Source organism: Salvelinus sp. IW2-2015, linkage group LG20 (assembly GCF_002910315.2).
Source record: "Salvelinus sp. IW2-2015 linkage group LG20, ASM291031v2, whole genome shotgun sequence".
NCBI classification, from domain to species: Eukaryota; Metazoa; Chordata; class Actinopteri; order Salmoniformes; family Salmonidae; genus Salvelinus; species Salvelinus sp. IW2-2015.
In genome coordinates, this window is record NC_036860.1 from 64,746,654 (window position 1) to 64,773,242 (window position 26,589).

At 44.1% G+C, this 26,589-nt stretch overlaps 1 pseudogene; it reads left to right on the forward strand.

Moving 5' to 3' along the window:
* LOC111980061 (guanine nucleotide exchange factor subunit RIC1-like) overlaps nucleotides 1-26,589 on the forward strand; it is a 116,913-nt pseudogene that overhangs the window by 55,507 nt on the left and 34,817 nt on the right.

A 26,589-nucleotide genomic window follows, 5' to 3' on the forward strand; every position in this document is an offset into this window, starting at 1 on the left:
TGCAAGATCTTAGAGAATCAGCTGTACATGTGATGAAAGAATGCACTCTGCATTGCAGAGGTTGCAATTTCCATTGAAATTGGAGATAGTTTAACCAAGATATTCGAAATACCTAGAATTGCCTTGTGAACTCACAATAAAGGTACACTGTCATAATTTTTTTAAATTCTTTTATTTCACCTTTATTTAACCAGGTAGGCTAGTTTGAGAAACAACTTCTCAATTTGCAACTGCGACCTGGCCAAGATAAAGGCATAGCAGTGTGAAAGGTGCTAACTTTTGGAGAAGAATTTAAGCAATTTCCCATATTCTCAGGCTTAACTCCATGCCCGAAACATTTTTGAAAAAAATATCCCGGAAAGTTTTTCGACCTGTTGCAACCCTAATTAGGCACAGCTGCCCAGACTGTCGGTCTCTCCAGATGCAGAACCTTGTTAGTTAGAGGATCTAAGCCTCTGCCGTCCTATTATTTTATTTAATATTATTATAATCTCTGAAGGAACATTCAGTTTTCAGTTAAAGTAAGTCTTGCAGGTTCACGAATCACTCTTTAGTCTCTAGCGATTAGCTCTACTCACTCTGATACGGTGAAGAGATTTGATGACCCTTGATTTGCCTCGGTGGGTGTTTATGCCTTTTTGAACAGCTTAGTTTTTTCTAACCATGAGGTTTCCTTTTGTCTTTTTCACAGTGAAAACATCCAGAGGTTTTTTTTACAAACTGAGAGAAATAATCTTTCAGAAAGAATACATCCCCCCAAAAATCTAATCTGCTCTCTTGTCTGTCTTATTTAGGTAAATAAGCCAATCAAAAACAGGAAATCCACAAGACAAAAAAACACTAAGATAACGAAGATGTAGTCATTTTGTTTTTTTCAGCTGTCTCTTGTATTTAGCACGGCAGTACAAAGGAAGCTTACTAAACCCGAGACCTAGTATGCAGGTCTATAGCCTAAACCCACGGTCGTTATAGCCTAAACCCACGGTCTTTATAGCCTAACCCCACGGTCGTTATAAGCCTAACCCCGTCCGTTAATAGCCTAACCCCGACGGTCGTTATAACCTACCCCACGGTCTTTAAGCCTAAACACGGTCGTTTATAAGCCTAACCCCACGGTCGTATATGCCTAACCACCACGTGGTCTTTATAGCCTAACCCCACGGTCGTTATAGCCTAACCCACGGTCGTTATAGCCTAACCCCACGGTCTTTATAGCCTAACCTCACGGTCGTTATAAGCCTAACCCCACGGTTCGTTATAGCCTAACCCCACGGTCGTTATAGGCCTAACCCCGGTCTTTTATAGCCTAACCCCACCGGTCTTTATAGCCTAAACCCCACGGTCGTTTATAGGCCAAAACCCACGGTCGTTTATAGCCTAACCCCACGGTCTTATATAGGCCTAACCCCACGCACGGTCGTTATAGCCTAACCCCACGGTCGTTATAGCCTAACCCCACGGTCGTTATAGCCTAACCCCACGGTCGTTATAGCCTAACCCCACGGTCTGCAAACTCCTACCATCTATCTTATGCAAGCTGAGTTGAGAGAGCAGAGCAGAGCTTGCAGTTGACTCAAACTTATACCTCCTATGCAGTCACTATATCCTAACTTTCGGCAAACGTCTGCTATTGTTCGAGACTAGTGCTGAGCTAGCTATCTGGCTGTGCTGTCAAGGTCTATTTGTGTTTCTCCTCCAACTGTAACGTGAAGGATAAAAGCGACAGACTTGAGATGTTTTGTCTGAAAACCCTGTGCTGTTTACATTCCAGACGCACAGAGCATGAGACGAACGGGCTGGGGCCTTACAGCTAGCCGTAAGCCCCTTTTCTCCCACCCTTTCCCAACCTCACCTAGACCCACCGTCCCTAGTCAGTCTCACAGGTAGGCCGATACTTAAATCCTTGCTTGTCTGGCTCTTCTTCTGCAATAGTTCACCCTGTTTAAAAACAAACAACAAATAAAATGTATGTTTTGATGGACAATAAATGTGTGTCCTATAAGGTAGGCCCAGCGTGTACAGTAAGCTTGGGCAGTATACTGTATATATGTAGACCGGGGTATTTGAAAGTCCCGGGGGATGCGTGCTGCTTCACTGCTTACAACTATAAGTTAACTATCTAAGATTGCCAAATAAATTSTCTCCAGCTCAGGACTACAGCTATGCATTTGGTTTGCTAACTTGCTAGCTAAGTGACTAGCTTGCCAGATCAAATTTCTTGGTGTTAGACCGCTGCGCCACTTGGGAGGCCCAAGGCAACGCATCGCAGTGCTAGAGGCGTTACTACAGATGCAAGGTTCGATCGCGGGCTGTGTCGCAGCCGGCCGCGACCGGGAGCCCRATGAGGCGCAATTGGCCCAGTGTCGTCCAGGTTAGGGGAGGGTTTGGCCGGGCAGGATGTCCTTGTCCCATCGCGCCTTAGAGCGTCCCCTCCCAAAATAAAAATATTGCACCTTGTGTGCTCTGCCGGTAATACCATCTTCCCCGGTATGGTACAGGAACATCTGGACCAAACAACATCTGGACCATACAGGGTGTACCATACAACCATACAGGGTGTACCATACAACCATACAGGGTGTACCATACAACCATACAGGGTGTACCATACAACCATACAACATACAGGGTGTACCATACAACATACAGGGTGTACCATACACATACAGGGTGTCCATACAACCATACAGGGGTGTACCATACAAACCATACAGGGTGTACCATACAGGGTGTACCATACGGGGTGTACCATACTAACTCCATACACGTCACCATACAGGGTGTACCATACAACCATACAGGGTGGGTAAATACAACCATACAGGGTGTACCATACAACCATACAGGGTGTACCATACAACCATGACAGGTTTTATGGTGTACCTACAGGTGTACCATACAAGCCATACCAGGGTGTACCATACAACCCACCAGGGTGTATCACCATACAGGGTGTACACATACGATGGGTGTACATACAGGGTGTACCATACAAGGGTCTACCATACAAACCATACAGGGTGTTACCATACAGGGTACCATACAGGGTGTACCATACAACCATACGGTGTGTACCATACAGTGTCTTTCTATCCTGAGGAGAATTTTAAACCGTTGAGACACAGGGAACACAGCCCTGCTGGGAATAACCAAATTGTAGGGAGCAGACCACAGCTCCCAGGAGCACGCTGTTTTCCAGATGTTTTTGGCTGGTGATGCCTGCCGGGGTAAACATTATCACCCAGACAGACCTAGGCAAACTAATATCTTTAGCAGAGAGGGAGAAAGGAACAGGAGGCTGTGTGTGCAGGGCTGGGAGGACAGAGGGGGGTAAGTTTGCGTTTCAAAGTTTATTCGCCACGTGCAAGGAATCAACAGGTGTAAAACAGTACAGTGAAATTCTTACCTTGAAAGCTTGTTCCAACAGGAGCATGGATAATAATAATAATGATTATATAATATCAATAAGTATATGATGATATTATACATAATATGATGATGATATAAAGATAATGATAATAGTAATAATAAATATAATATAATAATATGATGAACGATGATATAATAATGTATCAATATATATAATTTAAATATAGATAATAATGATATAATGACAATATGGTTAATGATAGTAATAATTATGATAATAGTAATAATGATATAGATAATATAAGTATATTAATGATAATATTGATATTTATATAATATAGATAATGTGATGATATAATGATAGGTAATGATAATAATATATGATTATAATAATAATTGATAATAGAGATAATGATGATATATAATATAGATAATAATATAAATATACTATAGATGAATCATAATGACGGATCGAATAATGAATATACCGATACTATATATATAGATAGATAGAAAGATAAATACATGTAAATAAAACGCACACAGAACTATGAGTTAAGAGCAGGATATATAATACTTATGGTAATATATACAGTACATGTACCCAGGGTAAGTATGACAGTATCAGGAATATTAATACGTATGGTAATATATACAGTACATGTAGAGATATTGCCGCGAGGAGTACTAGTGACCAGTATCAGGAATATATAAATACTTATGGTAATATATACAGTACATGTAACCAGGAGTAATAGTGACCAGTATCAGGAATATATAAATACTTATGGTAATATATACAGTAGAGGTGTTACTACAGACCCTGGTTCGATCCCGGGCTGTATCACAACCGGCCGTGATCAGGAGTCCCATAGGGATTGGGATTGGGCCAACACAATTGGCCCAGCGTCGTCCGTGTTTTGGGAGGGTTTGGCCGGGGTAGGCCGTCATTGTAAATAAGAATTTGTTCTTAACTGACTTGCCTAGTTAAATAAAGGATAAATAAAAATCTAGCTRGGTCCCAGATGCATTTGTGCTGTTTTGCCAACTCCTATGCCAAATGGTCATTGGAGAGACAGTTGGCAAGACAGCACAGTTCTGCTAACTTCAATAGAGGTTGACACTGGAGTGAAAATGTATTCCTATGTATTCCTAACCTCGGAACTTTTCTGTCCCGATAAAAATCATTCCTGTCCTGTCCCTTGCTAATTTTTATGCCCCGAAATTACTTCATACGTTAGCTGCCCATCTGTCCCCCGCTCTGCGTGCAGAATCGCATTAGTGGAAACCAAGACTTCTCAGGGCAGGCCTGGTTGAAGCTAAATATGTTCGAGTCACGTCAGGGACAATTTAAAAATGTTTGCCTAACCCTTTTCCTTACCTTAACCTAATTCTCCTAACCTGCCACATTAATTCTCCTAACCTGCTACGAAAAGTCACTTCTGCTAGTCAAAACTGTCAGATCTGCCCTGAGAGCAGTGAGTATCCCTAATGCTAAGAATCTGCTCCGTTTGGCTGATGCTCAGCACTCAGGAGACAGTTGCCTGCACAGTGCACACATATGGTAACAGTCACATTACGAGATTTTGGCAATGCCGTAAGCRCTTCTACTTACCCAGTTGGATTAACTCGTGATATGGACGAGGCGCTTGAGAGTGACCCGACAAAAGGGGAGAAATTACATTTTCTAAAACGGTAGGTTTTTGGAATGAAATGCTCCACACATTGCGTATTTCTAACTATTCCTATACTGTCCGTATCTATAGACTGTCAATCCTGTCAAACTCTAGAATTTGACTCCCATTCCTGCTGGAATCCCACGGGATCCGCAAGACCCGCAGGGTTCCTGTTCCCGTGTCAACCTCTAATTTTGGAATGTGGTTTACTTTCTGGATTTAAATGGAGTTGAGCCCCACTCTGGTGTGTGGACAGAAGCAGTAGCACARTCTGATCTCTTCACATCTCTCCAACAGCAAAGTAGGTCTGTTTGTTCCAGTGCTTGGGTGCAGTTAAGATGTAGGCCTAGGCTGTTGTAGTCCTATATGCCCATACCATTGTCTATGTGCGTACATTTTTCTAGAGCACGRCTAGCCTGTGTTTTCACCAAAGTAAATGACTCTGTCCTCCAGACTTGCCTCAGRATGAGAGGAGTGCGGTAGCCTAACCATTTATTTGGTTTTCATTTCTTGTTTCCAATAGCAACACCTAGTGTTCCTTTTGATGCTCCTTCCCTCATTTTCTTTGTCCGAACGCGTATGTCATTTTCCTGAAGGTGTCTGTATTTAATATTCAAAGAAAAGAAAGGCTGGTTTCTGTAGGTATCTGGCTGCTGTGAGAGAGAGAAGTCCTAGAGACGAGAAGGTGGCCATCCCTCTGTTTAAACACTGGCGCACACACACCCTTATCTACCCAGGCGGAGGAGAGAACAACTTCCTTTTCCCCCTATGCTTTAATGATGCTCCTCTACCCACCTAAATACAGCCGTTTAGCTACAGTCACATTTCAAACGGATTCCTTTGCTTACTTTCCCCTCCTAGATCATTTTCATTGTGAAGCGGAAATGGATCGTTACAGTTAGGTCTGAATGAGTTGAGGTGCGTTGGCGTGCAGAAATAGTCATAAAAGTTCTATCTTTTAACAAAGCCAAAGACCAAAACATGTTATGTGTTGACTATTGGCATATAGCTGGCAAAAGAAGGTGATGGGGGTGGATTTGGTGTGTGAGATATGTCTACAGTATGCTCTTGGCTTCATCGCTCGATTATGAGAGTGATGTGAGACAGGTTATTTGCCATGTGACATGTAAATACATTGGAAATCTTACTCAACCTGAGCGCTCATGGTAAAAACACAAACACGTGAAAATGGCACAGAAGAAATGTACAGTTGAAGTCGGAAGTTTACATAAACTTGGTTGGAGTCATTAACTTGTTTTTCAACCACTCCACACAGTTCTTGTTAACAAACTATAGGTTTGGCAAGTCGGTTAGGACATCTACTTTGTGCATGACACAAGTAATTTTRCCAACAATTGTTTACAGACAGATTATTTCACTTATAATTCACTGTTTCACAATTCCAGTGGGTCAGAAGTTTACATACARWAAGTTGACTGTGCCTTTAAACAGCTTGGAAAATTCCAGAAAATTACGTCATGGCTTTAGATAGGCTAATTGCCATCATTTGAGTCAATTGGAGTTGTATCTGTGGATGTATTTCAAGGACTACTTTCAAACTCAGTGCCTCTTTGCTTGACATCTTGGGAAAATCAAAAGAAATCAGCCAAGACCTCAGGGGGAAAAAAATTGTAGACCTCCAGAAGGCTGGTTCATCCTTGGGACAAATTTCCAAACGCCTGAAGGTACCACGTTCATCTGTACAAACAATAGTACGCAAGTATATACACTATGGGACCACGCAGCCGTCATACCGCTCAGGAAGGAGATGCGTTCTGTCTCCTAGAGATGAACGTACTTTGGTGCGAAAAGTGCAAATCAATCCCAGAACAGCAGCAAAGGACCTTGTGAAGATGCTGGAGGAAACGGGTACAGAAGTATCTATATCCACAGCAAAACGAGTCTTATATCGACATAACCTCCAAGGCCGCTCAGCAAGGAAGACGCCACTGCTCCAAAACCGCCATACAAAAGCCAGACTACGGTTTGCAACTGCACATGGGGACAAAAATCATACTTTTTGGAGAAATGTCCTCTGGTCTGATGAAACAAAAATAGAACTGTTTGGCCATAATGACCATCGTTATGTTTGGAGGAAAAAGGGGGAGGCTTGCAAGCTGAAGAACACCATCCCAACCGTGAAGCACGGGGATGGCAGCATTATGTTGTGGGGGTGCCTAGCTGCAGGAGGGACTGGTGCACTTCACAAAATAGATGGCATAATGAGGGGAAATGATGTGGATATATTGAAGCAACATCTCAAGACATCAGTCAGGAAGTTAAAGCTTGGTCGCAAATGGGTCTTCCAAATGGACAATGACCCCAAGCATGCTTCCAAAGTTGTGGCAAAATAGCTTAAGGACAACAAAGTCAAGGTATTGGAGTGGCTATCACAAAGCCTTGACCTCAATCTTATAGAAAATTTGTGGGCAGAACTGAAAAAGRGTGTGTGAGCAAGGAGGCCTACAAACCTGAATCAGTTACACCAGCTCTGTCAGGAGGGATGGGCCATAATTCACCCAACTTATTGTGGGAAGCTTGTGGAAGGTTTCCCAAAACGTTTGACCCAAGTTAAACAATTTAAAGGCAATGCTACCGAATACTAATTGAGTGTATGTACACTTATTGCTGAAAGCAATAAAAGCTTAAATAAAGAATTCTCTCTACTATTATTCTAAGACATTTCAGTCTTTCAATAAAGTGGTAATCCTAACTGACCTAAGACAGGGAATTTTTACTATGATTAATTGTCAGGAATTGTGGAAAAACTGAGTTTAAATGTATTTGGCTCAGGTGTATGTACACTTCTGACTTCAACTGTGCATGCATACATACAAAAAACAATCAGCAATTACAAAATAACATGCATATAAGGTCATACGAGAGCAGTTTAAAACTAGTCTGCAATTTGAACGCTTATATAACATTTAATTTAAAAGTCAAAAAATGTATGTATGCTAGGAACTTTAGACTGCACCTTTTTTAAAACCACAGCATCTAGGCCTCAGCTAAGTCACAACAACAGGAAGGGAAGATGTTACATGGCCTCTGAGTTTTGCGGTCTGAACAATGTAGGCTTGTTCTATGCATGTTGTCATCTTGATAAAAGATAAACAGTAAGGCCTTATGCCATAACCAGATCTAATCTTTGAGGTAGGCTAGTTAATAAAAATTTAAAACACTTCCTGCCAAAATACCATTGTCCTTGTTTGATTATTATCTATGTCTAGCATGCATTTCCTTGGTTGTTGTTTAGAGGCTAGGTACTATTATTAAAGATGTGAAGGGAGACCTTAGAGGTCAAACATTAGGTCCACCATGGGTTCGGCTCTCCATCTTTTTGTATCTGTGTATTTGAAACGTCACTAGCTAGTATCCCTGTTTTAACTTTTCTCCAGCTCTTTGGTGTGAGTTTATTACGAGAGCTCCTTTTTGGCTCCCAAACCATTTAAGACTGACTTCTGAATGAAATGAACAGAGCAAAAGTTTAAAACCAGGAATCATTACTGTATTCTGAATGAAATGAACAGAGCAAAAGTTTAAAACCAGGAATTATTACTGTATTCTGAATGAAATGAACAGAGCAAAAGTTTAAAACCAGGAATCATTACTGTATTCTGAATGAAGTGAGTAAATGCAACAGGCAAACATGTATGTAAAAAAAGATATATATATTTTCTACGCCAAGTTTCTTTGTGTCTAGTTAGTTTCAATTTGGGCAGTCAGTTCAGTTTCTCTTCCATATCTCAGCTCTGCTGCAGTAGTGCTGTTTGACTCATATGCCCGGAATTCACAGTATTTTCACTCTAAGGAAATGGTTATATTATAATAACTAGGCTATCTGAGACCGAGGAYCCTGCTGTGACAATCCAAACTATGTATAGGTCCCCTCTGAATGTGATGAAATGTTTTTCTTTGTAATAGCTAGTTGAGCCTACTCTGTTTGTGGAGTAATTAGCTGACAAGAGGCACAGTTAGTTTGTGTGTAGGCCTATAGTGCAAGTTGAAGTGTACTGCTGCTGCTACTATTCTCTTTTCAATAGTTTTAATAGAATTTCCCCCTTCCARCCCATCTCTTAGATGCATAATAGGCTACGTTTCCTCTTCCTGTTTGATACATTTTGAGTTCTAAAAATTAACCATTTGGGGCTAATGCACTCCCCCCCCTACTAGCGCTGACTGAGATATGTAGTCATCCCACCTAGCTAGCTTAGGATTTTTTWAATACAATTTAACCTTTATTTAACTAGGAAAGTCAGTTAAGAACAAATTCTTATTTACAACGACTGCTTACACCGGCCAAACCCGGACGACGCTGGGCCAATTGTGCACGGCCTACGGGACTTCCAATCACTGCCGGTTGTGAGACAGCCAGAATGTACTAACTGTAAGTCGCTGTGGATACGAGTGTCTGCTGAAGGACTGAAATGGAAATGTGTCCACAATAATCGAAAGGCTGTAATAAAAAATAATGTCCTTGAGTACGGTATGTAACTGGATAGTGACGACTACTCATTTCAACAGAGTTTAATAATTGTTCCCCTTCCGTCTCCTCGCCTGTAGACATAGGACTAATACATAGTCACCCAGAGTAAAAAAACAAACATTCAGAACTCTGTTCTAGAGGTGTCAACATTATGAAAAGGCTGTGATAAAGAATGAGCCTGTAGAATAGCCTAGATAAGGAAGGGGCCTGTAGAATAGCCTAGATAAGGGATTTGCCTATAGAATAGCCTAGATAAGGCATTTGCCTATAGAATAGCCTAGATAAGGAAGGGGCCTATAGAATAGCCTAGATAAGGAAGGGTCCTAGAAAATAGCCTACATTTAACCGAAGAGAGAGTCAGACTGCCGGGCACTTTGTCTGCTGTCCCGTCACCCAGGCAACCGCATCCAACCTAGCTCTTATCATAAATGTCTCATGGGTGTGGCCCGGTAATCTTTCTGGAATCCTAGCTGTCTAGATTTAATTTAACCACTGCTCTATATCCAACACTGTCCCTCTGTCCTCCCTGCTCTGCTCTGGTCTCATCTGATTTGTTCATGTAGCTACAAGTGCCAACGGTGATCTGTCTGTGGGGTGAACAACAAGTGGAGTCAGACACATCAACTTAGCACGGAGATGTTTGGTTTTGCACTTCTTGACTTTTCACACCCTCAATCCCATCATTTTAATCTGCAAAGCCATTCCTCCATAATCGTAATGTCCCAGCCATGTTTTAGTGTGTGTATTTGGACTGCTTGTCATCATGCAGCAGGTACCTATAGCGTGACATTCTGCCACTAGCATAACACCATTTAACGCTACAGAGCAGAGACGGCTCAGTATGGGTCAGGTTGACACGACAGTGTGAAAATCGTCTCCCTGTAGGAGGACCGACTTCTCCCATCCAGACCTCTCTCTGCCAGATGTCACTTACTGAGGCAGCATGTGTTCTTRCCTCATCGGGACCGAGTCAGAGGGTGAACTCTGAGGAACTTCAGACACTATGCACTTCCAAAAATATGTCCCCTCTCTCTAGTTCTCGCTTGCCTTTTGACACAACTCTGCCCTGCCAGCAATGGTCACAGCAGACTCTATTTTCAATCTCTCTTATTGCTTGGCTTGGCTTGGTTTCCGCCACATACTGACTATTGTTCAAAGCTGCATGGCCTCTGGGTTTTCTGTTGAATGTTCTTTTTCCTTTGACACTTATTCTTCAAATATTTGTCTTGGTTTTCTTTCATCCAGGCTTTGCCTCTTGTTTTTGTCACCAAATCACTAAATCCAACCAGGTTTTGACTGAAATGTCATGTTTAACAAACTTCCTGAGTTTTACTCTCCCAATGTCTCCATGGAGATAGCTATGTAATTGTAAAGGTTTTGAGTTAGACTTCTGTCACTTTGGGTTATACTTTCTTGGATATCCCCTAGCCTGGTCCCAGGTCTGTGCTGTCTTGCCAACTGTCTCTCCAATCACCATTTGGCATAGAAGTTGGCAAAACAGCACAAATGCATCTGGGACCAAGCTAGATTTTTATTTATCCTTTATTGAACTAGGCAAGTCAGTTAAGAACAAATTCTTATTTACAATGACGGCCTACCCCGGCCAAACCCGGACGACGCTCCGCCAATTTCCCCCCCCCTTATCAATTTACACACAGTACCTCATAATGACAAAGCAAAGTATTTCTCTGTACTTTGCTTGGTTGATCTTTCTCTCGATCCTGAGTAGTCTCCCTGACGCTGAAAAACATCCCCACAGCATGATGCTGCCACCACCATGCTTCACCGTAGGGATGGTGCCAGGTTTCTTTCAGATGTGACGCTTGGCATTCAGGCCAAAGAGTTAAAAATCTTGGTTTCATCAGACCAGATAATCTTGTTTTTCATGGTCAGAGTCCTTTAGGTGCCTTTTGGCAAACTCCAAGCAGGCTGTCATGTGCCTTTTACTGAGGAGTGGTTTTCGTCTGGRCACTCTACCATAAAGGCCTGATTGGTGGAGTGCTGCAGAGATGGTTGTCCTTCTGGAAGGTTCTCCACATAGGAACTCTGGWGCTCTGTCAGAGAGAGTGACCATTGGATTCTTGGTCACCTCCCTGAACAAMGCCCTTCTCCCCTGATTGCTCGGTTTTGCCAAGCGGCCAGCTCTAGGAAGCGTCTTGGTGGTTCCAAACTCCCATTTAAGATTGKTGGAGGCTACTGTGTTCTTGGGGAGCTTCAATGCTGCAGAAATGTTTTGGTGTCCTTCCTCAGATCTGTTCCTCGACACAATCATGTCTCGGAGCTCTAAGGACAATTCCTTCCACCTCATGGCTTGYTWTTTGCTCTGACGTGCACTGTCAACTGTGGGACCTTATATAGACAGGTGTGTGCCTTTCCAAATCATGTCCAATCAATTGAATTTACCACAGGAGGACTCCAGTCCAGTTGTAGAAACAGCTCAAGGATGATCAATGGATACAGGATGCACCTGAGCTCAATTTCGAGTCTGTTTTGTATCCCCTAAACCTGTTTTTGCTCTGTCATTATGGGGTATTGTGTGTAGATTGGGGGGGTTATTTAATCATTTTTAGAATAAGGCTGTAACGTAACAAAAWGTMGYAAAAGGGAAGGGGTTGAATACTTTCTGAATGCACTGTGTGTACCCTGCATGCAGGACATCGGCTCATTGATTCAGYTCATGAATAGCTGGGACTTTTTTCAGTCAATAACAGCAGTTCCAGAAGTTGACATATTGAAGGACCACCTTACTGTCTCTGATATGAGAGCTGAATAGAAATGTTGTTTATGTTTTTAAGAGTAGTCTGCTACTCCAACCTKAATGACTTTAGCAGAACCCAGGCTGTCCCAAATGGCACCTTATGCCCCCTACGTAGTGCACTACTTTTGACAAGCTCAATGTACTTTATAGGGAATAGGGTGCCATTTGGGGGAGACACACTTAGTTTGGCTTTGCAGACCTTTTCCCTGGCAGTGGGATTTTATGGTCTTCATTACTTGTGGCTCTATCCTGATCCTGAATTCCGGCCTGTTGAATTAGTCCAATTTCTCTCTCCATTGTATTTTATCAGTCCCATGGTGCTGCCTTGGTTACCACACTGTAGAAATGTCAGGGGTTACTTGAGGTTACTTTGGTCAGTTTGTGGACTGGTTGCACTCTGTGGCTGCATCTCAAATAGCATCCTATTCCCTACTCAGTACACTACTTTTGACCAAAGCCCAGTGCCTTCAGAAAGAATTCACACCCCTTGACTTGTTCCACTTTTTGTTCATTGTTTTGGTCAGTGATCTACACAATTCTAATGTAAAAGTGGAAGAAAAATTCAAATGAAACACTATCTAGATTTTTTTGTAACAAGCATTCAACCCGTCCCCTGAGTTAATACATGTTAGAATCACCTTTGGCAGCGATTTACAGCTGAGAGTCTTTCTGGGGAAGTCTTAAGAGCTTTCCACTTCTGGATTMTGCAACATTTGGCAATTTATTCTTTAAAAAGTTCTTAAAGCTCTGTAAAATTGATTATTCAATGTATTATTTTCTTCTATTTAGCTATCTACCAATAGGGGTCCTTCTTTGTCAGGCATTGGAAAACCTCCCTGGTCTTGTTTGAATCAGTGTTTGAAATTCACTGCTCGACTGGGGGACCTTACAATTATCTGTGAGGTACACCCATGAGGTAGTCATTCGAATATCATTCTAAACACTATTATTGCACACATAGTCAGTCAATGAAAATTATTTATAAAGCCCTACTTATATCAGCTGATGTCACAAAGTGTTGTACAGAAACCCAGCCTAAAACCTGAAACAGCAAGCAATGCAGGTGTCGAAGCCCAGTGGCTAGGAAAAACTCCCTAGAAAGGCCAGAACCTAGGAAGAAACCTAGAGAGGAACCAGGCTATGAGGGTTGGCCAGTCCTCTTCTGGCTGTGCCGGGTGGAGGTTATAACAGAACATGGCCAAGATGTTCAAATGTTCATAGATGACTAGCAGGGTCAAATAATAATAATCACAGTGGTTGTTGAGGGTGCAACAGGTCAGGGACTGGGGACAGCAATGAGTCATCAGGCCAGGTAGTCCTGAGGCATGAACCTAGGGCTCAGGTCCTCCGAGAGAGAAAGAGCGAATCAGTGAGAGCATACTTAAATTCACACAGGACACCGGATAAGACAGGAGAAATACTCCAGATATAACAGACTGACCCCAGCCCCCCGACATACAAACTACTGCAGCATAAATACTGGAGGCTGAGACATCCGGGCAGGGCCAAACAGGCAGGATATAACCCCACCCACTTTGCCAAAGCACAGCCCCCACACCACTAGAGGTATATCTTCAACCACCAACTTACCATCCTGAGACAAGGCCGAGTATAGCCCACAAAGATCTCCGCCATGACACAACCCAAGGGGGGGCGCCAACCCGGACAGGAAGATCACGTCAGTGACTCAACCCACTCAAGTGACGCACCCCTCCTAGGGACGGCATGGAATAGCACCAGTAAGCCTGTGACTCAGCCCCTGTAATAGGGTTAGAGGCAGAGAATCCCATAGTAAGTCCATGTAACTTATTATGTGACTTGTTAAGCACATTTTTACAGCTGAGCTTGTTACAACAAAGGGGTTGAGTACTTATTGACTCAAGACWTTTCAGATTTTAATTTGTAATTTGTAAAAATGTTTTAACTTAATTCCACTTTGACATTATGGGGTATTGTGTGTGTGTGMGTGGGTGGATGAGCGGTTTGCTGATGTCAACGTTGTGAACAGAGTGCCCCATGGTGGCGGTGGAGGTATGGTCAGGCATAAGCTACTGACAATGAACACAATTGCATTTTATCAATGGCAACTTGAATGCTAAGGGATACCGTGACGAGATCCTGAGGCCCGTTGTCGTGCCATTAATTCGCCCCAATCACCTCATGTTTCAGCATGATAATGCACGGCCCCATGTCGCAAGYATCTGGACACAATTCCTGGAAGCTGAAAAAGTCCCAGTTCTTCCAAGGTCTGCATACTCTCCAGACATGTAACCCATTGAGCATATTTGGGAGGCTCTGGATCGATGTGTACGACAGCGTGTTCCAGTTCCCACCAATATCCAGCAACTTCGCACAGCCATTGAAGAGGAGTGGGACAACATTCCACAGGCCGTAATCAACAGCCTGATCAACTCTATGTGAAGGAGATGTGTRGRGCTGCATGAGGCAAATGATCACACCAGACACRGACTGGTTTTCTGATCCATGCCTCTACTTTGTTTGTAAAGGTATCTGTGACCAACATATACATATCTGTTTTCCCAGTCATCTGAAATCCATAGATTAGGGCCTAATGAATYTATTTCCTTATGAACTGTAACTCTCAGTAAAATCTTTTAAATTGTTACATTTTCCGTTTTATTTTTTGTTCAGTCCAAAATTGTMTTTTAATTCTGTTATGGAAATYCATGTATTACCTATTACCAAGTCATTTATGGTCTCTCTGCCTTTAGTTTTCTATGTGGACCAATTTATCTGTGAATTCTGAAAAGCTATCCAAGGATTGTTCCATAGTGCAGAAGGAGCCTCTCCTAACTGATGACAATGACATGTCTGAACGGTAGTGGCTGAGGAAGGAGATGGGGGTTCTCTGTATAGAGCATGCTGGATGTAGGAACACCAACCACAGTCTCTCTTTGATAGATCAGAGTACCGCAAGCATGACCAAGGCCACAACATACTCATGAATGTTTCTCGCTCGCTCTTTCTGTTGCTCTCGCTCTGTTTCTCACTCTTTCACTCTCTGTTTATCTCCCCCTCTCTCTTCTCTCTTCTCTCTTCTCTCGCTCTCTGCAGGCTGCCAATGGTTACATCCTCCTGTTTGACGTGGTGGGAGGAGGAGAGGACAAGTATCTTTATGAACCCGTCTATTCCAAGTGAGTACATAAATATGTATTTATTGTCCTCTCCACACACTCGCTTTCTTCAGGGTCAAAGGTTGAAGTTCAAAATAGAATCATAATAATAGAAAAAATAAGGTCAACTGCAGCAGGCCAGGATCCTGCTGTGGAAGGCAGGGGACTAAATGTTAAAGGATGAAGTTCTACAATGCTCACGCATAGATGTCAGTTGTTGTACTGCAATGGTCGTTGTATTCATTCAAATCAAATGTATTTATATAGCCCTTCTTACATCAGCTGATATCTCAAAGTGCTGTACAGAAACCCAGCCTAAAACCCCAAACAGCAAGCAATGCAGGTGTAGAAGCACGTATTCATTCACTCACAGCATAGGACAAACCCCACTGTAGCTCCTGTCTACATGCTAGTATAATTAGTGTACCAGTCAGGAGGCCTGAGGGAAAGGTTGTACTGTAGTTTAGGACATCATTGCATGTTGAAGGCCTTGGCAAATGTCTGGACTAATTACATMAACAGTGAATGCTGTGGATGGCTGACTGTTACAGCACAGTGTGTTCCTCGCCAATCTTGGGCTGGGCCCTCKCACTGTTATAGCAAGGCTGCGTGGGTGAGTGGATGTTTAGGCGCGTGCGTCTACACACAGTGGAAGAGAGGCTTTTCAGCCGGCCAGCTCTCTCTGCTCTCTGACAGAACTCAGATCTCCACAGCGAGCCCAGTCAATGAATCACATTTATTTATTTATTTATTTATGTATGAAGCCCATTTCGCATCAACAGCTGCATGCGAGGTGTGTTACCTTAACTGCAGTCATTTTCAGTCACAGAACCAAAGGGCTTCTCTCAGCCTCTGAGTCTCTGGTGTTCTTTTGGCCATAGGCCTTCAGTTAGCCTGTATATGTGGTTCATATCAGACCTAGACCACTATCTCACATGCACATAAACCAATACAGCCATGAAGTACAGTAGAGTATTTATGAAGCCATGAAGTACAGTAGAGTATTTATGAAGTAGCTGAGATTTCGGCCAAACAAGCCATACAGAGGAGGTTTAACTGTGGAGGGAGGTTTAACTGTGGAGGGAGGTTTAACTGTGGAGGGAGGTTTAACTGTGGAGGGAGGTTTAACTGTGGAGGGAGGTTTAACTGTAGCTATCTGAGGGCTGATCAGGGTGATACCAGCAGAACAGCGCCACTCAGCCTTTATGGAAGATTCTGAGAGAGAGTTCCAATGAGGACATGCCTGTACACACACAGACCTACCTACTCCCCCTCACAAAACCTCTGTTCCATTCTGTGCTACCAGTCACCACATCAAAGCTTTGTCAGGAAATCTGACCAAGCCTGGACTTGATGAGGGAGGAGCCAGATGTACTAAACACAGGCCTCACTGTGCCCGCTGGCGTTTGGCCTCACTGTGCCCGCTGGCGTTTGGCCTCACTGTGCCCGCTGGCGTTTGGCCTCACTGTGCCCGCTGGCGTTTGGCCTCGTTCGTGCCTAGATCCTGAAGTGCTATTGTTTGACTAACCCAGCCTTTTCCCCCTGTTGATTTTAGACTTGAGAGTCTAGAGTGAATTGGATAAATCAGTGAATGAACCCTATGTACCGTCCTTACCTCTGCCACATACACGTCCTCACTGTGTGTGTGTGTTTACAGAGGGAGTAGTGGTGTTAAGGTCACCCCAGGTTATAAAGAGGAGCAGTGTGCCCCCGCTCTCAGCCTGGAGATGAAGAGACCCATAGATCTGGAGGCTCCCATCACCAGGTACTAGTTTCTCTTTCTCACACACATACACACACACACACACACACACACACACACACATAAATGCGTGCACACACACACATACACATCTACACACAACTCACACTCAAACACCAACTGGACACTGAAGTGTGTGTAGTTTGCAAGTTAACACTGGTGTAGTTGTTGGCCATTATAAATCGAGTTAGTTTTTCCTATTGTGGTCTGGTGCTTGGTACTTACTTCAGCCACTGTGTACATTTCTGTGCTGAATAGATTTCCTACTCTTCTTCCCAAACCAATTTGTGTCTTCTGCAAATTATATAACGTGGGTTCGGCTTTGCACATTCCTCGTCTAGTCCCTGTAGACTACAGTAGGACATTAAGATTCTATTCCTCCTCGCTTTGCCTGTGTGTGTGTGTGTCAGCGTGTGTGTGTGTGTGTCGGCGTGTGTGTGTGTGTGTGTGCAGTGTGTAGGTGTTGTGGAGTGTGTGGGGAGGGTGCAGGCGGTGTGTTGGGGTATGATCGGCGTGTGTCGGCGTGTTGTTGTTGTGTGTGTGGTCGTGTGTAGTGTGCGGCGTGTGTTGTCGTGTGTTGTGTGTCGGCGTATTTAGTGTGTGTCGTGTGGTGTCGGCGTTGTGCGTGTGTCGGTGGTGTGATCTGTCCTTCCGTAGCCTGACTTCAGCTGCATTCGTGAATTGAGAAGAAGAGAACAAGCCCAGATATTGTCCTGTTGGTTCAAAGCCATTCTCCAGATATTGTATGGCCACTCCTCTGGAAGAGAAGATGTTGTGTTCTGGCCAGACCACATTCGATAACTGAACTGGGCTACAGGGTACTCCAGTACTACAACACCATCTGAGTACACTGCCATTCCAGCCTGGTCCCTCTGCAGCTCCCCAGGAGGAACACCTCTCTCTCTCTCTCTTCATTCTCACTCTAAAAAATAAAAAATCCTCCTCTTATCCGTTCTTCTTTCATTCAACTTCTTAAACTTTGTCACAAAACTCTATTTTCTACTCATTTATTGTCACCTCTCCGTCCTAATTTATTGTCCTTTGTCTTTCGCTCGCTCTCCCTCCCTTTCTCTCTCCGTTCCTTTTCTCTGTCCCCTTAGCATGCGTCTCTTCAGGAGATCTGTTGGGTCTACTGCTGATGCTACCTCCACATCTCCAACTGGATGGAGTACAACACGGCAGAGCATCAGTCTTGTGCTTAGCCCTTCTACCTGACTACAGTCGTCACACAGAGCATAGTCCAAAGTCCTAATCAGTATCCATCCTCACGCTCAACGCTACAGTCTGCCCTTAGCCCTACACAAGTCTGTTAAGACCCCACCATCTCAAGCCATGTTACGTAAGATACTGGACACTATCCATCTATCTCATGTTGTTTAGATCGCACCTGTTGTGGTTTAGACAACACATGCCAGCCCCTCGTTGTGGTTTAGACAAACACTGCCAGCCCTCGTTGTGTGTTTAGAAACACTGCCAGCCCGCATGCTCGTTGTGGTTTAGACACAACTGCCAGCCCCCTCGTTTGGTTTAGACACACTGCCAGCCCCCTCGTTGTGGTTTAGACACACTGCCAGCCCCCCTCGTTGTGGTTTAAACACACTGCCAGCGACCACCACTCGTTTGTGGTTTTAGACACACGCCAGCCCCCTCGTTGTGGTTTAGAGACACTGCCAGACACCCCGTTGTGGTTTAGACACTGCAAGGCCCCGTTGAGAGTTTAGAACACTGCCAAGCCACCTGCGTTGTGGTTTAGCACACAAGCTGCCAGCCACCTCGTTGTGGTTTATAGACACACTTGCCAAGCCCCCCGTTTGTGGTTTGTGTTGTTCTGATATATAAGTCTTGATGGTTGTTGTTTATGTGTCTCTGCAGGTGGTCTGTGTCTGGACTGTAAGGGGGTGTACATCAGAGAAACATTACCTACTGTGTGACATCTGGATGGCTTTGCTGTGTGCTGGATGATGCAGGCTGGGGTTTCATCACTCCTCATAGCCAACAGGATCACTGCAGACGTAAGAACTGTGGGAGTGTGTGTGTGTGGCTTTGCTGTAGTTGCACACACAATGCAGCAGAGTTTTGTGAATCATGTTAAACAATGAAGCATGAAACGACTGTGTGATTGCTGTGTGATGTGCTAGTGTGAGGTGCTGTGTGAGTGCTGTGTGTGTGTGATGTGCCTTGGAGGTGCTGTAGTGAGGTGCTGTGAGAGGAAGAAGAAAGTGAAAGCAGAGGTGTGTCAGTGGAAAAGCGGTGATCTGACTGTCCGTCTTTCTACAGCAAGCTGCAGGCGTCTGGGCAGCAGAGTAACAGACGGTACGTGTGTGGCTGTCACAATAAGTACAGACTGGTACCTTTGGCTGTGCCAGGTACGTGTGTCTGGGAATCTGTCGGGCTATCTTTTGTGTGATTGGTGTGTGCTTGACCAGAGTCCTCAAATTGTACAATCTGCCAGCTTGGCAGGACTGTCAGGACTATTTTTAATCTCTCACACATTGACACCGTGCTGTTTGACTGTCTGGCTGTGTTGACTGTCTGGCTGGTTGACTGTCTGGCTGGTTGACTGTCTGCTGGTTTGACTGTCTGGCTGTTGACTGTCTGCTGCTGACACTGACTGGTGACTGACTGGCTGGTTGACTGGCTGGCTGGCTGAACAGTGTGACTGGATCTCTGATGTGAATTAGCATTCCACTGATGCAGAAAGAAGGGTTATAGAGGCCTGTGGTGATACTGTCAGCAGGATGCGCGTGCGGCTACAGAGTATTGCTGAGGTCAGCAGAGACCGAGAGAACCAGAGTGACAGAAGCTAGAGGCCAGTGAAGACAGTAGATGGCCAGAGTGACAGACAGTAGATGGCCAGAGTGACAGACAGTAGATGCGCAGAGTGACAGGCAGTAGATGGCCAGAGTGACAAGGCAGTAGATGGCCAAGTTGACAGGCAGTAGATGGCAGAGTGACAGGCAGTAGATGGCCAGACAGATGTGACAGGCAGTAGATGGCCAGAGATGAACAGGCAGTGATGGCCAGAGTGACAGGCAGTAGATGCCAGAGTGAGCATAGGCAGTGAGCATGAGCAAGACAGGCAGAGATGGCAGAGTAGCAGGCATAGATGATGATGAACTCCAACCTTTCATCTAAATTTATTGAATTGAATCACACGGCCTTATTTCGGCAGTTGTTGTCAGTCAGCAAAAATGTAGGCTAATTGTATTGAATGATGTATTGAATCTACTGACCTTGTTCTGTCTGTTTCAGTGGCTCAGTGTGTGGTGCAGTATCGACACCACTACAGGGTCCATGCAGCTCTCCCACAAGCTGGAGCTCACTCCTAAACACTACCCTGGTACGTACAACCCCCCAAACGTACTACCCCGGTACGTACAGCCCCCAAACGTACTACCCGGTACGTACAGCCCTAAAACGCACTACCGGTACATTACAACCCCTAAAACGCACTACCCCGTACGTAAAGCCCCCTAAACGCACTACTACGTACGATACACCCATAACGCCACTACCCCGGTAGTACAAGCCGCCAAACGCACTACCCAACCGTACGGACAGCCCAGCGCACACCAACAGAGCGTACCGCCACTAACCACTATACACTGGTACCAACTGACACATATACCTTTTATACAAACTACTACTCTCTAGTATCACATATTGTTTTTATTGTAAATAGTGGCATGTTTTGGTTTCGACTGGCAAATGCAGGTGGTGTTTAGTTCCCCTCAACACAGGCTATGTATGAGACAGAATCAGTTGATTACATGTTATGGTATGTGTCTGCCCCCTCGTGGAAGTGAATGGTATAAAATGAGAGTACAGCGTGAAATCCTWTTGACCTATCCTAAACCTGAGCTCTGTTTTCATCATGGGAGATCCAGCAACCTATCTCTGTCAACAAGTGGTGAAACAAGCCGTGTAGTCTCATACCTCTTTCATGCTGCCTCGCTGTACTGTGCTGGTCTAGGACTGTTGCTGGAAAGTTAGGCCGGAAAAAACATGAGAATAATAAATCCAAGGACAGTTATGTTTTGGTTCAGAAGGATTGTGTTAAAAGGATATTTAACAAACCCTCCTTATTATAGAAAATATTCCTGTCTGACCTGTCGTCCGTTCCTGCTCTTCCTCCTCCTCTTCCACCTCCTCTTCTTCCTCATCTTCCTCCTCTTCCACTCCTTCCTCTTCCTCCTCCTTTTCCTCTTCCTCCTCCAACTCAGACGTGTGGAACAAGACTGGTGCGGTGAAGCTGATCCGCTGGTCCCCTGACTACAGTGTTGCCATGGTGACCTGGGAGTGCGGGGGACTGTCTCTGTGGAGTGTGTTCGGAGCCCACCTCATCTGTACCCTGGGGGAGGACTTTGCGTGAGTGATGCCTTCAAGTAGAACCCTAGCCTCTAGCACAATTACCTCTGCAGTTTAGTCAGCTGCACAGTTGCAACTTTATTTTTCTCCCACATATAAAAGCTTTGGTAATGTAGAAAACAMATGTACATATAGTGCATTCAGAAAGTATTCAGACCCCTTCACCTTTTCCACATTTTGTTAAATTACAGACTTATTCTAAAATTGATTAAACATTTTTTTTTATATATAATCAATCTCCACACAATACCCCATAATGACAAAGCGCAAAGTTTTTTTTGCAAATGTATTAAAAATAAAAACCGATCACATTTACATACGTATTCAGACTCTTTGCGATGAGACTTGAAATTGAGCTCAGGTGCATCCTGTTTCCTTTGATCATCCTTGAGATGTTTCTACAACTTGATTGGAGTCCACCTGTGGTAAATTCAATTGATTGGACATGATTTGGAAAGGCACACACCTGTCTATATAAGGTCCACAGTTGACACTTCATGTCAAAGCAAAAACCATTGTGTCAAGGCACACATCTGAGGAAGGTTACCAAAACATTTCTGCAGCATTGAAAGTCCCCAAGAACAGTGGCCTCCATCATTGTTAAATGGAAGAAGTTTAGAACCACCAAGACTCTTCTGGCTGCCCGGCCAAACTGAGCAATCGGGGGAGAAGGGCCATGGTCAGGGAGGTGACCAAGAACCAGATGCTCACTCTGACAGAGCTAAAGAGTTCCTCTGTGGAGATGGGAGAACCTTCCAGAAGGACAACCATCTCTGCAGCACTCCACCAACCAGGCCTGTATGGTAGTGGCCAGATGGAAGCCACTCCTCAGTAAAAGGRACAACAGCCCGCTTGGAGTTTGCCAAAAGGCACCTAAAGATTCTCAGACCATGAGAACCAAGATTCTCTGATCTGATGAAACCAAGATTGAACTCTATGGCCTGAATGCCAAGTGTCACATCTGGAGCAAACCTGGCACCATCCCTATGGTGAAGCATGGTGYTGGCAGCCTCATGCTGTGGGGATGTTTTTCAGCGGCAGGAACTGGGAGCCTAGTCAGGATCGAGAGAAAGATGAACGGAGCAAAGTACAGAGATCCTTGAAGAAAACCTGCTCCAGAGTGCTCAGGACATCAGACTGGGGCCAAGGTTCACCTTACAACAGGACAACAACCCTAAGCACACAGCCAAGACAACGCAGGAGTGGCTTCGGGAGAAGTCTCTGAATGTCCTTGAGTAGCCCAGCCAAAGCCCAGACTTAAACACGATCGAACATCTCTGGAGAGACCTGAAAATAGCTGTGCAGCGACACTCCCCGTCCAACCTGACAGAGCTTGAGAGGATCTGCAGAGAAGAATGGGAGAAACTSTCCAAATACAGGTGTACCAAGCTTGTAGCGTCATACCCAAGAAGACTCAAGGCTGTAATCYCTGCCWAAGGTGCTTCAACAAAGTTCTGAGTAAAGGGTCTGAATACTTATATAAATGTGATATTTCCGTTTTTTAAATTTTGTATACATTTGCAAAGAAATTGTAAACTTGTTTTTACTTTGGGGTTGTGTATAGAATGATTGGGGTGGAGGGGCGGCAATTTAATCAATTTTAGAATAAGGCTGTAACGTAACAAAATGTGGAAAAACTGAAGGGGTCTGAATACTTTCCTAATGTACTGTAGATGTAAACATTCCATACAACAAAAACAAGACCTGTACACCTCGGTACAGACCGAAGATGGCGCTCTTTCACTGACTTCATATTAGGGTGCATTTTGGTATATTATTCTGCCCTCCCATCTCTCTCCAGGTATCGGTCAGACGGCACTAAAAAGAAACCTATAAATATCAGCTCAATGTGCTGGGGAGCGGAGGGCTACCAGCTGTGGGTCATCACCAGCAGAGAGGAGACGGAGCTAGTAGAGAACATGGAGGAGGCTCCTCCCCAGACCCAGCAGGCTGGCATACTGCAGTTCCACTTCATCAAGAGCGCCCTCACGGTCAACCCTTGCACGGTAATGATATGGACGTGGCATTATACACACACACACCCTGTCACCCACTTACAGTGCCTCGGAAAGTAGGCACACCCCTTGACTTTTACCAAATGGCGTTGTTACAAACAAGGATTAAAATMGATTTATTTGTAATTGTTAACTATCTACACAAAACACTTTAATGTCAAAGTGGAAGAAAAATATGTGTATATATATATTTTTTTTTACAAATAATATAAGTATTCAACCCCTTGAGTTAATACATGTTAGAATCACCTTTGGCAGTGATTACAGCTGTGAGTCTTCATGGATAATTCTCTAAGAGCTTTGCACACCTAGATTGTACAATATTTGCCCATTATTCTTTCAAAAATATTTCAAGCTCTGTCAAGTTGGATATTGATCATTGCTAGACAGCRGCCATTTTCAGGTCTTGCCATAGATTTTCAAGCTGATTTTTAAGTCAAAACTGTAACTAGGCCTCTCAGGAACATTCAATGTTGTCTTGGTAAGCAACTCTAGTGTAGAGTTGGCCTTGTATTTTAGGTTGTGTCCTTCTGAAAGGTGAATTAATCTCAGTGTCTGGTGGAAAGCAGAGTGAGCCAGGTTTTCCTCTAGGATTTTTGCCTGTGCTCCATTCTGTTTATTTATATCCTAAAAAACTCCCCAGTCCTTGCTGATGATGAGCTCATCCATAATGTGATGCAGCCACTACCATGCTTGGAACATATGAAGTGTTACTTAGTGATGTGTTGGATTTAACACTTTTCTATTCAGGACAAAAAGTTCATTTTTTGCCACATTTTTTGCAGTATTTCTTTAGTGCCTTGTTGCAAACAGGATGCATGTTTTGGAATATTTGTATTATGTACAAGCTTCCTTTTCACTCTGTCATTTAGGTTAGTATTGTGGAGTAACTACAATGTTGTTGATCCATCCTCCGTTTTCTCTTATCACAGCCATTAAACTCTGTAACTGTTTGAAAGATACCATTGGCCTCATCGTGAATTCCCTAAGCTGTTTCTTTCCTCTCTGGCAACTAAGTTAGGAAGGGCTCCTGTATCTTTGTAGTAACTGGGTGTATTGATACACCATCCAAAGTGTAAATAATTACTTCACCATGCTCAAAGTGATAGAGGTGATTTCACTGCTCGACTCAGGGACCTTACAATTATCTGTATGTGTGGGGTACAGAGATGGGGTAGTCGTTTAAAAATCATGTTAAACACTTATTGCACAGAGTGAGTCTGCAACTTATTATGTGACTTGTTAAGCACATTTTTACTCCTGAACTTATTTAGAATGCTTATTCATTTTTAATTGGTATGTAAACATTTCTAAAAACATAATTCCACTTTAACATTATGGGGTATTGTGTGTGTAGGCCAGTGACAAAAAAAATRGAAATTTACAWTTTTTTWWWATTTAGCCTGCATCACAACAAAATGTGGAAAGTCCAGGGGTGTGAATACTTTCTGAAGGCACGTCCACATGAATACACAGATGGTGTATTTGGGGTTTTAGGCTGGGTGCTTCCTGTATAGCACCTGTATAGCACTTTGTGACATTGGCTGATGTAAAAAGGGCTTTAAAAATAAGTTTGATTGTGTATGAAAAAGTGATGTATTCTGCATAGTCTTTTATATGAGGAATAATGAGTACCTGTTGTCTCCAGAGTAACCAGGAGCAGGTGTTACTTCACGGGGAGGACCGTCTCTACCTAACCTGTGGTGACCCCACCCAGCTCCCCTCTAGCAGCTCAGAGAGCCCCCATAACCTCCCCCACGGCGGGGAGAGCAGCCCCCCCCACCACCCCTCGCCCAACTCTACCTCTCAGGGACTCTCAGGGAATCAGCACTTTACTGGGATACAAGCACTGGCACGTGTCCAGGTAGAACCACCATATACTCTTCTTAGTTGGCTATCTATCTCTTCCTTAGTTGGCTATCTATCTCTTTCTTAGTTGGCTATCTATCTTCTTAGTTGGCCATCTATCTCTTCTTAGTTGGCCATCTATCTCTTCTTAGTTGGCCATCTATCTCTTCTTAGTTGGCCATCTATCTTCTTCTTAGTTGGCCATCTATCTCTTCTTAGTTGGCCATCTATCTCTTCTTAGTTGGCCATCATTCTCTTGCTTAATCCTTTTTGAACATTATGTCAGTGGATAATTTACAGTCTGTTATGAGAATCCCCTTCAGATTTAGCCCTCATTTGAGCTGCAGAAGAGTTGTATCGTCCTGTCAGTAATACCGTCTTTCTTGTAGATTCACAGTACATACCTAGAGAGCAACTGGCCTATACGGGTGAGTGTGAGGGGGGGGGGTCGGTGGTGAGGGGGGTGTGTCGGTTGTCTGTCGGGGTGAGGGTGGGTGGGTGGGTGGTTGTGTCGATGGGTCTGTCTCTCTGTGTGTGTGTGTCTTTGTGTGTGTGTGTGTTCAGGCTGTCTTGTCTGTCTGTCTGTCAGTCTGTCTGTGTCTTGTCTGTCAGCTGTCCTGTCTGTCTGTCAGTCTGTCTGTGTCTTGTCTGTCTGTCTGTCAGGCTTTTGTCTGTCTGTCTGTCAGGCTGTCTGTCTGTCTGTCAGGCTGTCTTGTCTGTCTGTCTTCAGGCTGTCTTGTCTGTCTGTCTGTCAGGCTGTCTTGGTCTGTTCGTCAGGCTGTCTTGTCTGTCTCTGTCTGTCAGGCTGTCTTGTCGTCTCTGTCTGTCAGGCTGTCTTGCTGTCTCTGTCTGTCTGTCAGGCTGTCTTGTCTTGTCTGTGCTGTTCAGGCTGTCTTGTCTTGTCTGTCTGTCAGGCTGTCTTGTCTTGTCTGTCTGTCAGGCTGTCATTGTCTGTCTCTGTCTGTCAGGCTGTCTTGTCTGTCTCTGTCTTCAGGCTGTCTTGTCTGTCTCTGTCAGGCTGTCTTGTCTGTCTCTGTCTGTCAGTGTCTGTCTTGGTCGTCTGTCTGTCTGTCTGTCAGGCTGTCTTGTCTGTCTTCTGTCTGTCAGAGACTTTGTCTTGAATACTCGTTCATGTACAGGTCTGTCTATATTCTTGTCTGTCTGTCAGGCTGT